Source organism: Diadema setosum, chromosome 15, assembly GCF_964275005.1.
Source record: "Diadema setosum chromosome 15, eeDiaSeto1, whole genome shotgun sequence".
NCBI classification, from domain to species: domain Eukaryota; kingdom Metazoa; phylum Echinodermata; class Echinoidea; order Diadematoida; family Diadematidae; genus Diadema; species Diadema setosum.
This window is the reverse complement of record NC_092699.1, coordinates 5,790,641-5,805,434: the sequence shown is the minus strand read 5'-3', so window position 1 is coordinate 5,805,434 and position 14,794 is coordinate 5,790,641.

Below are 14,794 nucleotides of genomic sequence, written 5' to 3'. Positions count from 1 at the left end.
CTTATATCTAATTGTACAAAACATCGTTTATGGAAATTGTAACGTATTGAAAATAATTTTTTACTCCTTCAGAAAAAAAAAAGAAATTTGCAATCAATTCTCCTATTTTGCTAACACGTTCATAATCTGTTCCCCTTTTTTCAAGATGTTTAATTATTGATATATTTTCCTCTCTATTTTTGTTTGTCTTCAATCTTTCTTTCTTTTTTGACAGTAACATTAAAAGGATGGTACAGTATTATTGGAGATGAGAATTGGGCTTTTAACTTTTTGCGATGTACCAAGAAAACACTTATGAAATAGTACAGAGCATACCATTTTAAGAGGAATTCAAAGTTTATTTGACGAAAGTCGGGTTTGGAATGACTGAAACGTCCAAAAACAAAGTGAAACAAAGCGATCGTAATAAAGCGTGGGTCCCACACTTATATATTTTGGATATCTCAGCCATTTCAAAACCAATTTTCATCAAATAATCATGTAATTCCTCATGGAATTACATGCTCTTTCATTATGTTTATTTACCCATAAGAGGATTCTCATTATCTCACACACACAAAAAAAACTTATATTAGGTCTCAACCAAAACTATACGATCCCTTTAAGTGTTGATGTTTGTCCCGGGTACTTATTGATGGATAGTTCGGATTTATTCATACTAGGTCATAGTGATTGAATTTTGCAATATCTTTATGTAACAGCAAAGCAATCATTGATTTTGTTTTTGTTATATTAGGGGAATGCACTTTAAAAGCAGCAGCAATGGTAGCTTGGCATTTCTCCCCATTTCAAGCATTTTCACATAATGTATATTCACTATAAAGTTTGTTTTTGTCTTTTTAACCTTCTTTGTTTAGTGCAGATCTATAAAATTCGTTTATTTTACAGTATATTCGCACTATTTTTGTAATATTTCATATTATTTCTATCTACGCCTGAACGAATCCGTGCTTTATTCATTAATTTTTATACAGCCTTCTTATCCCACAAGACAATCATATAAATTCCATTTATATAATCCTAAAACGGTGATGGTTCTGTTTGAAATCTATCATACACACCGGACCCGATGTTTGGAACTCTCTTCCTTCTGAATTTCGAAGTTTAAAGTCCATATGTACTCTTTTAGGAAAGCTGTAATTGGTAAAAGCAATGTTGTTCTCTGGATACCATTTTTGCGTCGTCATTGTTGGTAAATACACGAAATTCTTTTGTAGAAAAATCGCCCCATTTAATATTTCACCTAATCATGTAAACGACCATGAACTGTATTAACTGTGCACCTGTACCTAATATGTTTTGTTGTACATTGTGTATAGCCAATGAAGAAAAAAAAAATGTTAAAGGGATGGTACAGTTTTGGTGGAGATGAGAATTGGGCTTTTAACTTTTTGCGAGATACCAAGAAAACACTTATGATATAGTACAGAGCATACCATTTTAGGAGGAATTCAAAGTTTATTTGATGAAAATCGGGTTTGGAATTATTGAAACATCCAAAAACAAAGTAAAACAAAGCAATCATAATAAAGTGTGGGTCCCACACTTTATTAGAATTGCTCTATTTTGGATATCTCAGCCATTTCAAAACCAATTTTCATCAAATAAAGGTTGAATTCCTCATGGAATCACATGCTCTTTCATATTTCATAAGAGTTTTGTCATTATCTCACCAAAAAAATGTAAGAAACCTGAAATTAGATCTCAACCAAAACTATGCGATCCCTTTAACAACTTATGCCTATGTACCTATATGTATGGCACGAGCAATAGGTACATGTACATGTACAGTGATAATACAGGAACCAATAAATCAAATCAAATCAAATCAAATCAAATCAAATCAAATCAAATCAAATCAAATCAAATCAAATCAAATCAAATCAAATCAAATCAAATCAAAATACAACTCTTGCACGCATCCTATGAGCTATTGTTTCAGCACGTAAAAAATGCATTTGTTGTTCAACTGATACGAACTCTTTCCTTATCTGCCACGCCCACGTCAAACAACCACACGTTAACACACACACACACAGACACACACACACACACACACACACACACACCCAAATCTCACACTCTTACGCACAATCATACTCTCGGGAAGTCCTTCACTGCTTACACACGCCATGCATACACACACTACCACTGTTATAATGATGCCATTGGCGGCATTGGTGTGAAAAGATGTTTCGTATTCAGACCTACGGTGTGCTAACAAGTGCCCAAGAAGGTAATTGGCCTGGGGTTTTGGAGCTATTCTATACTTATCGTATATTGTTGATGATTCGGAAATTGATTGAATGTGATAGATAAGTTACTTTTGTCCTTGTCTAATGTCGGCTCAAATTTTTGTGTATGTATGTTTTTGTTGTCGTCTCGGAAGCCCACAGAGACACTGGATTTATTCTTGTTATTGTGTTGTGTGTGTTCTATGTCTTTTTCTGTCGATACTTCTGAATGTTCTTCCTTACCTTATTCTGCTCTTTCTCGTTTCACCTGCTACGTCTCCTCAGCGATCTTCTGCTTATCATGATTTTGACGTCACCCTTTTTCGTAGATTACTCCAGCGCTCGTCTTGCCACATTCTGGCGACTGGGTATTTTCTTGTATCGTCCACTTATTCACGACATCCTAGTTTTGTTGATAACGCAGACTTTTAAAAATTCGTCTCGTATTTGTAATTATGGCTAATTTTCTGAATGCTCCATTTCATTCCGTATTGAATGATGACTTTTTTGAATTGTTTAGGAACATAAGGTTAGACTCTGACCCAGTTAGTGGGTTAACCAGTATACGAACCACCCCTTAAGATGATTTTGTTACCAATAGCCTGAACACAGCTGCAAATGAATTGTCTCATGATTTTAGTAATGATTTCACTCAAAATATGTTGTGCAATTATATTATAGTGAGTCAGTGCAAAGATATGATTCGTAATTTTTGTAAGCACAGGTTTTCTTTGTTGCATTTAAATATAAGGAGTTTGAATAAACATTTTGATGATTTAAAATTTTTATTAGAATCTGATGCAAGTCAGTGGCTATCCGTTATTGGATTAAGTCAGACGTGGTTAGCTTCCAATGCATAAAATTATTTCGCAATCGAGGGTTATAATTCATTTGTTAACAATAGGCCTGATAAGATTGGAGGGGGCATTGCATTGTACATATCACGTTACTTTGAAGCTATTGTTCATGAAGATATTTCTAGAGTGGACAATATTGTTGAATCTTTGTTTATAGAAATTCTTATCCCAGGATGTAGAAATCTTATGGTACGCATTATATACAGACCTCCTAATTCAAACGCTAATGATTTTTTTATTTAACTTATTTTTCAGATTGGGCTATTTCACAAGTTTTCCGAAATAAGGATTGCTTTTTACTCGGCGATTTCAATATTGATTTGCTGAAGTCTGAGCATGATAATATCTCTAGTGATTTTCTTCACACACTTCTGTCCTCGTCCTTTCTTCCGCTTATTTCTAAACCCGCACGTGTTACAGATCGCTCTGCCACCCTCATTGACAACTTGTTTTGTAATATTCTACCCCTCCCAGATTCTTTTATAATTCCTTCAGATATGACTGATCATTTTCCAATAATGACTTGTTTTACTCTTAAAACACCAGCTAATATTAAACCCACTTCATCTCTTTTGTTTAGACGTAGAGTTTCACCTGAAAAGTTAGCTAGTTTTGATGTGGCTCTCGAGAATGCTGACTGGTCAGGAGTATTTTCCAGCGATGATGTTAATATATCTTTTCATAATTCTATGGAAATTTTCAATCATCATTTAGATGATGTAATTCCAAAGCAAAGAAATAAAACAGAGTATAAAAAGACACCCAGGTTACCTTGGATTTCAGGATCAATTCTTCGTTCAATTAATAGGAAAAATCGTTTGTATTATAAGTACAAATTGGAAAAAACTGAGCGATCGAAGAATAGATATACATCATACAAAAATACTTTGACAATGATTTTACGTTCTGAAAAAAAGACATTATTTAAGCAATTATCGAGATATAAGTTTGATATGAAAAATACTTCGAAAGTTCTAAAACAGGCCATGAATGTTCCGAGTAAAAATTCTGACATTGATAAAATTAAATTGAATGATGAATTGATTAATAATCCCCTTCATATTGCAAATGTTTTTAATTCTTATTTTTCAAAAATAGGCGAAAATTATGCTCAAAACATTCCTGCAACAGAGACTCATTTTACTGAATTTTTAGGTCAGCGTAACTCTGATTCTATATTTTTAATACCAATTAACAGTTTTGAAATTAGTGATATAGTTTCCTCTTTCTGGTTATGATGAGATCGATAATTTTATATTTAAGGGTGTTATTTCCTCGGTTGCTGATCCACTTGCTCATATATTTAATTTGTCAATTTTTAACGGTGTGTTTCCTGATAAAATGAAATTAGCTTAAGTAATCCCAATATTTCAGAAAGGTGATAAGTTTGAAATCAGCAATTATCGCCCAATTTCATTATTATCGTCGTTGTCTAAGGTCTTAGAAAAACTTATTTACAAGAGAATGATTAATATTTTGAAGGTACATGAAGTTTTTACGAATTCTCAGTTTGGTTTTCGCACACACACACACGCACACGCATCAGAATTTATTAGAGAGAGTGTTCCTTTTACAAAAGAAAGCTCTCCGTGTTATCTGTTATTCCCCTGTACGTTCTCATACAAATATGTTGTTTGCCTCAAACAAGCTCTTAAAAATTACAGATTTGTTTTTGTTTAATTTAGGGCAATTTATGTACAAATATTGTAATAATTTTGCTTCCGTCTATTTTAGATTCTATGTTCCTAAAAAATCAATCATTTCATGAATATCCCACTAGGCGTTCTAATGAATTTCATTTACCTCTTTTATGAACGATTTTTGCTAAAAATACACTTATTTATGTAGGCCCAAACTATTGGAATTCTTTGAATCATCACATAAAAAGAGGAAACTGAAGTCTTTTTTTATTGCAACCGTATGGCTCTACAGTACTGAATTAGCCATTTGGCCTTTTTCTTACATACTGACCTGCTCACTTTGTCCCCTCTTCGAAGAATTAATGGTATTTTTTCCCCTAGATGTTTGCAATGTTGTCATCTATGCCATTTTGCCCAAAGCGTCTAGAAGTTGACTTTCCGTATGCTACTCCTGTTCATACCTCCCTCTATTTTCTTGTCTTTTTTTTTCAGGCGTCAAAATATTACTTTTCCCCCACAGCTATCTTCTGTTTCTCTTGACATGCTTCTGACGAAGTTCGCTGTTTCTGTTTCTGTTTCTGTTGTGGGTTCTTGTCTGCTATTTTGTCTTCAGTTTGTCAGTCTTGTCCATCCGGTTTTGTCCTGTACAACCTTTTCTTCAGTAGTGGTCTTGTTGTCTAGTCCTGTTTCATGTTTGTTCGCGTCTATGAAAGTGTACTTATCTGTTGATCTAATTTTCAATGGGCTTCCAGACTTCTTCCTCTTTTTTCAGTGTTTTTATTTTTTGTATCAACGATGATTCAATTTATCTTTCCATCGATGTTCTTTTCCAGAGGGGCCCTATATTACAAGCTCTGTCTTTTTAGTGGGTTCCCCATTTTTAGCACTTTAAGCAACGGTATACATGTACTTCACTTCGATCACTTCTGTTCTGTTTTACTATACAATGTATGATTACAATAGGTCCTCAATTGTTGTACAGTCTTTTCATTTCACTATGTTCTATTTACCTTATTCTCTGTTATCACAGGAAGTGAAACATATGTTTTGTCGAAATATGAAATAAACTTTGAATTTGAATTTACATTACCAACAACAACAAGAATAATGAAAACGTAGATACGTTGGTAGGAGTGGGGTATTAGGTGCCGTCTCAGCACTGACGTCAAGGATGCATAATTATGTGGGACCTGGACTTCTCTCCTGTCCTTGTCTTTTATATTTTGCATACAATGCACTATCAGGGTAACACATTAGAATGATTTTTTAAATATTTTTAGAGGTGGAAGCAGGGATGTCGAAGAGACAGATCTGTCCCCATGCTCCACTCTTGTTCAATAAAACTCTCTCGATTATTTTGCATTTTGACTCGAATTTGATTTGACTTTTTTACGAAACTGGAAACCATGTGCAGATGAGGGTCGCACTATGAAGGAGACGTTCAGCCCTGGATACAATACACATGGCTACATGAATGCAGATGATTCGCGCATTGAACGTTATGAGTATAAATGTGATGATGCCTTTCAAAAATTATGCATTTTTCAAGCTTCGGTTGATGCCATGCGCTTTTCTCTCTAGAAGAGATCTTTACAATAGTATGCATGTGAAATGATATACAACAAACACACAAAAAAGGCATTTTCCTTTCACAATTAAAGCAACCTTGACAGGCAGAAGGCCTGATTATAGGGAAAAGTAGAGAGTAGCGTCCAACCTCCTGAAACTTAATTTCTTCCCCTGTGCTTCAACCGTACAATGAGACACCACGCCCGTTTCAGTCAGGATCGACCTCTGGAATTATATAGGCCTATACAATACTATACACATATATATCTTGAAACCCGCTCTCAGTTGTCTCGTATAAATTCAAATCTTTCTTCTGCTGTTATGACAAGCAAATTAAAGTAAGCTAGGTTATGGTGGGAAGGGAATAAAAACCAAAACGAAAAGAAATGAAAGCAAATTGTTTGTGTAGTATGTCCTCCTCAACAAGTACTTTCTAGGAGTTATGAGTACATCACACTTAAAGGGGAAGGCTAGTAACTGATCAGTGGGAATCAGTGGAAATGCTGGGAGATGATTGTTCCAATCCTTATGGGATTCATTCAAGAGTTCATCGTATATCTATTGTTGTGTGAAAATGATTTGCTTCAGAACGGTCTCATATTCAAGTAATGTGCAGATTAATGCTCCGTCACTGACCAGGGACGCTCACCTGGAAGCATTAAACTGCACATTACTTGAATATGAGACCATTCTGAAGCAAATCATTTTCACACAACAATAGATATACAATGAACTCTTGAATGAATCCCATAAGGATTGGAACAATCATCTCCCAGCATTTCCACTGATTCCCCCTGATCAGTTACTAGCCTTCCCCTTTAAAAGAAACAATGCTATCAAATATGTGTGTGTCACGTGCAGTGTCCAGCGTTTTTCACCATCTGGCTTGCCGCGTGACTCGTTGGGGAACAGTCACGACAGTATACAGTACAAATCGACTCCATGTTCAAATTGAATGGAGTATGATACATAGAGTAAAGTTACACAGACAAAATGTACTTTTTTTCTCGCAATTCAAGCTGATTAATAATGCGGGACTTCGAAGTGTATACACGACACAGTAGTAATGGCAGCAACCAAATAAGAGCATAAAATGACATTATCGCCTCAAAACTCTAATTGCTTTTGTATATATGAAGAGTTTGTTTGCAAAAACCGATAAGTCCATTTTTGAAGATTTTGAAGTACGGTCTCTGTCATAAAGTAAAAAATAATACCTTTTAAACGATATATTGGTCACTACATATAAAGGTATATTTTTGAAGTTATGGTCAAAAGAAGCCTAAATTTTCTTATTATTCTCTTTATTTTTCTTCACCGTTAATCGCAAATATCTCCATTTGACAAATATGGACTTATCGGTTTTTGCAAACAAACTCTTCATATATATATATATATATATATATATATATATATATATATATATATAATGTGTGTGTGTGGGGGGAGGGTCTGTGTCTGTGTCTGTGTCTGTGTCTCTGTCTCTGTCTGTGTCTGTGTGTACTGATTTAGCGGCTATAATCCCTTCCTCAATTTATACTGTCAGCCTCAGGTTGAAGTATTGCAATAATTTGATTTTTTTTTTAAAGATACATCTTTACTTTTCGACTATATTTGAAAAGAGGAATGTAGAGGTGGGTTTTCTTTTTCTCGGGGAATATGAGACTTGTGAGTAATGGCATCATGCCTTTACATAGATTGTGTTTTATGATCGTTCTGGCAAGCACATTAAAAGCCTTTATATATTGTAATTGTCCCATTATTAAAGGTACATGGTTCCTCTCGTAACATCTTCGCTAACAATAACAAATTTATCATACGCACTGCAAACTACAATTTGCCAATTACCATGAAAAGCTTTAACGAGAATCTTCTTGGCAAGACGTCATTGTAGTTCCAGTCTCGGTTCGGCTGCAATCATTGCCAACCATCACTTCGTAATCGACCTCTTAGAAATGGCCACCAGCTCCCTCTTTACGTACATGGTGATGTGCCTTCTCGGCCCAGCGATGGCTGTTGGTGAGTATCTTATATTGGTTTGAACTCTTACTAGTGGCTTAATCAAGGGTAAATCTCGTAAAGACTCGTGATAACATAAGCCTATACTGAATGAATCATGGAGTCACTGGCAGCACAATATCCAATACTGTAATGTACACCACAATAGCTGAACTCGGAGAAGTGCGATTAACGACAGCTGACGACAGCGCAGAAAATCCTTTATAAGGAAAAGAAAGAGAAGGCGAATTGTCCTTGTATAATAATAATATCATATATATATATATATATATATATATATGAAGAGTTTGTTTGCAAAAACCGATAAGTCCATATTTGCCAAATGGAGATATTTCGGAATAAAGGTCAAGAAAAATAAAGAGGATAATAAGAAAATTTTTGCTTCTTCTGACCATTACTTCAAAAATGTACCTTTATATGTAGTGACCAATATATCATTTAAAAGGCATTATTTTGTACTCTATGACAGAGACCGTACTTCAAAATCTTCAAAAATGGACTTATCGGTTTTTGCGAACAAACTCTTCATATATAAATAATATATACACTGCAAAAAGTCTGGTGTTAAATATGAAACACCGAGCTGGTGTTAAATTTTCGGTGCTCATTTTTGGTGTTAAATTAACACCTCCTGGTGTCACTTCAATGTATGAAAATGTTTTTTGACTTGTTACTTGGTTACTGTTTTTCTTGTTGATTTTGAATTTCAACAAAACGATCAAGAACTTTCCGATAAAGTACTTGATTTTGGCAAAAAAAAGGTGTGAAAACATTTACACCACAGTAACACCAGTTGGTGTGGTCCTTTATTGAAGCTGGGCGGGTGTTATACCATTGAAATTAACACCAACAATATCAACTCAACACCATGTGGTGTCAATGTTGAATTAACACCAACGCAGTGTCAGAATATCACCAGCTACAGTGTCAAATTAACACCACGAAGTGCCAGGTGAACACTTTTCAACACCATCACAAAATACTTTCAACACCTGTCGGTGTGGTCCTCTGTCTATTGACACTTGATCGGTGTTAGATTTAATACCCATGGTGTTAAATCTAACACCGATGTTTTTACAGTGTATATATATATATATATATATATATATATATATAGATAGATAGATAGATAGATATTATACAAAACACGGCTACTTAGGAATAAGATTTCCCTAATTTCGTCATAAATCTTTATTCAGGCGATCAAATCGACCAATTGGTTTACATTGTAAGGTATAAGGAAAAGTATCTCGCGTTACCCGACCGTCGCAAAAGGCAAACATTTTGACAGTGACATATTATGGTATGTATGGGAACTGTTTTTACAGCCTTCATGCATGTGGTTTACGCAAGAATGCAGTAACCTTGGGCAAAATTGCACATATAAACTTGAAAGGCATTGGATATAGCCAGTCAACATGAATAGGCCTATGCCTATAGGTGAAAAGAAGTTGAATAATATGTCACATTGTGCTCATATCTCGGGGGGAAATGGAGGAGACAATTGACTTTGGAATCAAATGCAGTATAGAACGAATGTTATAAAATGGTAAAAGGGAAGTCCTGATTCTATTCTTATTTAGTTCATTATACATCTTTGTACCTTTAAGGTGAGGGTCCCTAACTGCATGTGCAATATGAGAAAATAGATTTAAGAGACGTCTGATACAGTATCTCAGGAACATTTCGGGGTAGGGTATACAAGTTAGTGACCTCTAGTTCCACGAGTGTTAAAAAAAAAAGAAGCTAACGTTAAAATCACCATTTATTTGTTTTTAACGTTCACTCTTTGTAATTTCGCATTTGTCTCACTCTTTTACATCAGACTTCTCACACTCAGCTGCTCAGTTCTCCTAAACGGGTTCCAAAAGGAATATAATGTACTTTGTTTTATTTTTACCGACATCGAGTCCAATCAAGTCGATTCGAATTCTTTTCAGACTAACATTGTAGATGGTCTGGTAAATTAATTCTTAAAACATCTCTACTGAGATATGTTAATACTATTCATATTTCCAGTTTATGTAACTGTACATTTCAATAATTGTTACAGTTAGAGACTAGCTAGTTTTGAAAGCTCTTCAACACAACGTGGCACAACCAAAAGTGGGCAGTGAATAAGCGTAGAAACAAGTTTAGTATTTAGACCAGTGCATTTAGCGCAGGGTAAATTTAACAAGATGCATCTGAGAAGCAAACAAACTGCATAAGTACCGAAGAGATTTAGATATGATACCTAGTTTCTCTCTGGCTGATAAATGTACTAGTGTATGTACTAGTGTATGATAGAAAAAGCCTGTAAGGAAATACAAGTTATTGTGTCAGGATTAAGGAGAGGAAAGGAGTTATGAGCAAGAGTCTGTAAAAATACAACAGACCGGCTTCAATATAATTTACCTATTTTCTTCTATTACGTGGAAAGAGTAAAGTGTGAGAGCAACGGGTAATATTAAAGTGTGTGTGTGTGTGGGGGGGGGGGTGTCACTTCTTTGTCTAAACCCTTTAAACATGAATGTTATCAAAAGGTATCCGATAGTAGCTGCAGTAGAGCGTTGAGTCTTACGTGGTCACTACCACTCAAATGTTTTGTTTGCGAAGATTGTTCGGGTATGCGAAAGGTGAAATACATCTGAAGAGTTTTATCGTAAAACGAACTAACTCCATTCTTGTTGAGTCAAGATATAATAATGTGATTAAAGCTGCTAAAAAATAAAAGAAATGATAAGAAAATACAGGATATCTTTAATCATAACTTCTGGATATTCATTGTTATGTCACAAGTGAGGTGTTACTGGAAAGGTTTTATTTTGCGCTATATGATGATGGACTTACTTTGAAATGTTTGAAAATGGCGCTTAGCTCATTTTGCCATAAAACTTTTCGTCTCTTTCTCTGGTACACGTGTATACGATTTTTTTTTTCACCTATACAAGACTAAGCACTGATATCTCATGTAGAATACACAGTTAACAGTTATTACAACGAAATTAACAAAGGCCATTTACGCAGCACTTTACTACATTTAAATAACCACTTCCTACTTGGCCGTTTTCAAATGCTCTTCTAATCAAAAGATCAATCCATGTTTCGATAAACCTGTGATTCAGACTCCGCTGCCACGTGGCTGTAGACCATTGTTTTAATACTGTGAATTATCGGGACAGGTATCTGTTTGCTGTTTACGGTGAAATGCCCTGAAAATGTGATACATGTACAGCAAAGGCAAGGTTCTGCCAGTTTATCACTCACAACCACCCCAAACACACACACACACACACCGAATAAGGCCAAAAAAATAAAAGCTTACCTTACAGACATTATCGTGATAATGCAGAACTTAGACTATCTATTTATTGTTCGAATTATTCGCATGTATATACACAAACACTCAGACACAAAGGAAGAGAGACACACACACAGAGACAGACAGACTGACAGACAAACAGACAGACAGGCAAATTGAGAATGAGAGACAGGAGCATGCTCATTTCTCGACGTAAGCATGCCACGAGGTTCAAAAGAGTGAAAGCGTTTATTAAAGGTGACCTCCGGATGATTTTCAGACTTTTACATTTGAACAAAATTAGTTATACCGAGTACAGAGTTTCAGAATTTATAGTTATAGGGATGAGGAAAATGAATGTTTTTAAAATGTATAACAAATTGCAATGAACAAGGATGATGAAATGGCAGCCTCACCATAAGAATGCACAAGTTGGGGCTCAAGGAAGCAGAACTATTAAAAGAATAAGGCATGCATAGATTCTACACATGAGGTGAACTTGTTACGCAAGCGGTATTGTATGGAATTAAACTGGTACATGTCCGAAATATGTGAGGCTCCTATGTCATCAACACTCTTCGGTGTAATTTGTTTAAGATTTTTCAGAGTATTGGTTTCTCTGCTCAAGGATCACAATAAATTCCACAAATCTATACATGCATGGAACTGTCGATTTATGTACTACTTGGTGTGAAATTATGAAAGTCGTCTGGAATGCCCTTAACATCCCTAGAACTCAGGACGATGAAACCTGCAGCACCCCATGTCAAGCCGAGATGATAATGACGGCTCCTATCAGTGCCTATTCTGCATCAAAAACCAAAGTTGATATTATTGTAATATTGTATCCATGTGTTTTTTTTAACTTATGTGATTCAAAGTTCCTTAAAATATTATGTACTCATGAAAGCATTATGTATATTGCTTTGTATATACTTTATATGAAAAAAATCATTTGAATTGAATTGAATTGAACTGAATAACAACGCAGTGATAAAGACATTTCTCTCGCTGAAACGATATTACCCAACAGATTTCTCGTGCGATTTTGGTGATCGGTCTTGGTACTCTGATCATGGACTAACAGACTGTGGGATCAAACAAGGTCCTGACAGACGGTGGACTATAGTCAGTGGATATGGGAAATTTGGATCGGAGCAGTCTGGCAGAATCGGAGGTGAGCTTTATTCTATGGTTTTGTCGTTCTTGTATTCACTAAACCCACTCTGCGCTTGTCTACGCCTGTACGCTTGTTCGGGTTATTTTGTTCAACAATATAATACTGATGTGTCGTTGGTGAAATAACAAGCGGTCACTTTTATCGTGTTGATAGGTCTTTGACATTTTCACACTTTGATGTTAAATGGTTATTGAACACAACGTTGACAAAGTATCCTGTTGTATCATATGATGGCTATTTTCTTTTTTCATAACAGATATTTGCATGTACTGGGTGTAGGCGTGGATAACTTCATAAAACATAAAATATGCATACCTATGCATACTCAGAATGTGAAATTTGGCATATTGGAGACAGGTGCAGAAACGAAATTACAATGTACAATAAAACAGAAATTACATAAACATGATTGATAACTGGGTGTGCATCCTTGACGTTCCCATTTAAAGCATGATAAGTATAGTTTCTTTATAGTTCATTCTATATAACTAGTTCTTTTTGATGTACTAAACAATTTAAATTAAATTTTTACGTCCAACAGGAGGATATCTTGCTACGAAAAAGAAAGCACTTTCGCCTGCGTCATTTCGAATTCCGGAAAGTTCTTGCGGAAAATTGTCGTTCTCTTACAAAATGTCCGGAGAGGCGTCTCTACATGTTGGATCGTGCGCAGAGGACCTGCGTGCCTGGAAAGCATCGGCAGGCGGCTGGCGCGGACCTGTACACCAGGACATTGTCTCCAATAGGGAGGTAGGCTGTAGTCAAATAATGGCCAGTGGTCTTGACTGCCGGATTTGGGGTCATCCCGCGAGACCGACACCCGCGAGTCATACAGTCCACGAGTTCGACATTGAAAACAGGTTTATGAGTTATACATCTGCTCACTAGTCATACAGCCCATGAGTTCTACACTAGGCAAATAAAGCCCATGAATTCGACACTACAGGTAATAACAGCCTACGAGTTCGACAGCTACAACACAGGGCTTAATGTGTCGGTCTCGTGGGCCTTGTTTGCTAGAGTGTCGAACTCTTGGGCTGTATGACTCGTGAGCTGTATAACTCATGGGATGTATGACTCGTGGGCCGCATGACTCGTGGGCTGTATGTCTCGTTTGTGTCGGTCTCGTGACGTGCACCCCGGATTTCCTATTATATTTTGTTCCACCTCGCATCAACCAACCACCCTTCGCCTTTGTCTCATTACATAATATGGCATTCTTTGTTGTTGTTGTTGTTGAATACAAATTATATCCAAGTGATCTATATATATATATAATATATATACAGTACATATATTCAATTCAATTTTTCAACAATATAAATTAACAAATGCAGAGGCTTAATTTGTATCATGTATAAATCTTTGTTTGGTCGAAACGAAGAATAATTGAATTGAAATTCAATATAATCGCAATATGCAATAAATGTCTCATTACATCTCGAATAATTTTCTCGTTGGACTTCCTTTGCAGATAACGTTTAATGTTTCATTTGATTCGTCTGGAGCTCGTGTAGCTATCGATGATATCAAGTTCCGCGGACAAGCTTGCTCAGGTATTGTATATGTATGGAATGCGAACCGGTATAAATAAAGTGTTCAGTTCAATCAAATTCATTTCAATTTATTTTTTTTCATGTCCTTCTGCCATAGACCCTGACATAATAACGCATATATACGCATATGTATATACATGTATATATATATATATGAAGAGTTTGTTTGCAAAAACCGACAAGTCCATATTTGCCAAACGGAGATATTTGCGATTAAAGGTCAAGAAAAATAAAGAGAATAATAAGAAAATTTTTGTTTCTTTTGACCATAACTTCAAAAACGTACCTTTATATGTAGTGACCAATGTATCATTTAAAAGGTATTATTTTGTGCTTTATGACAGAGATCGTACTTGAAAATCTTCAAAAATGGACTTATCGGTTTTTGCAAACAAACTCTTCATATATATATATATATATATATATATATATATATATATATATATATAAAGTGCT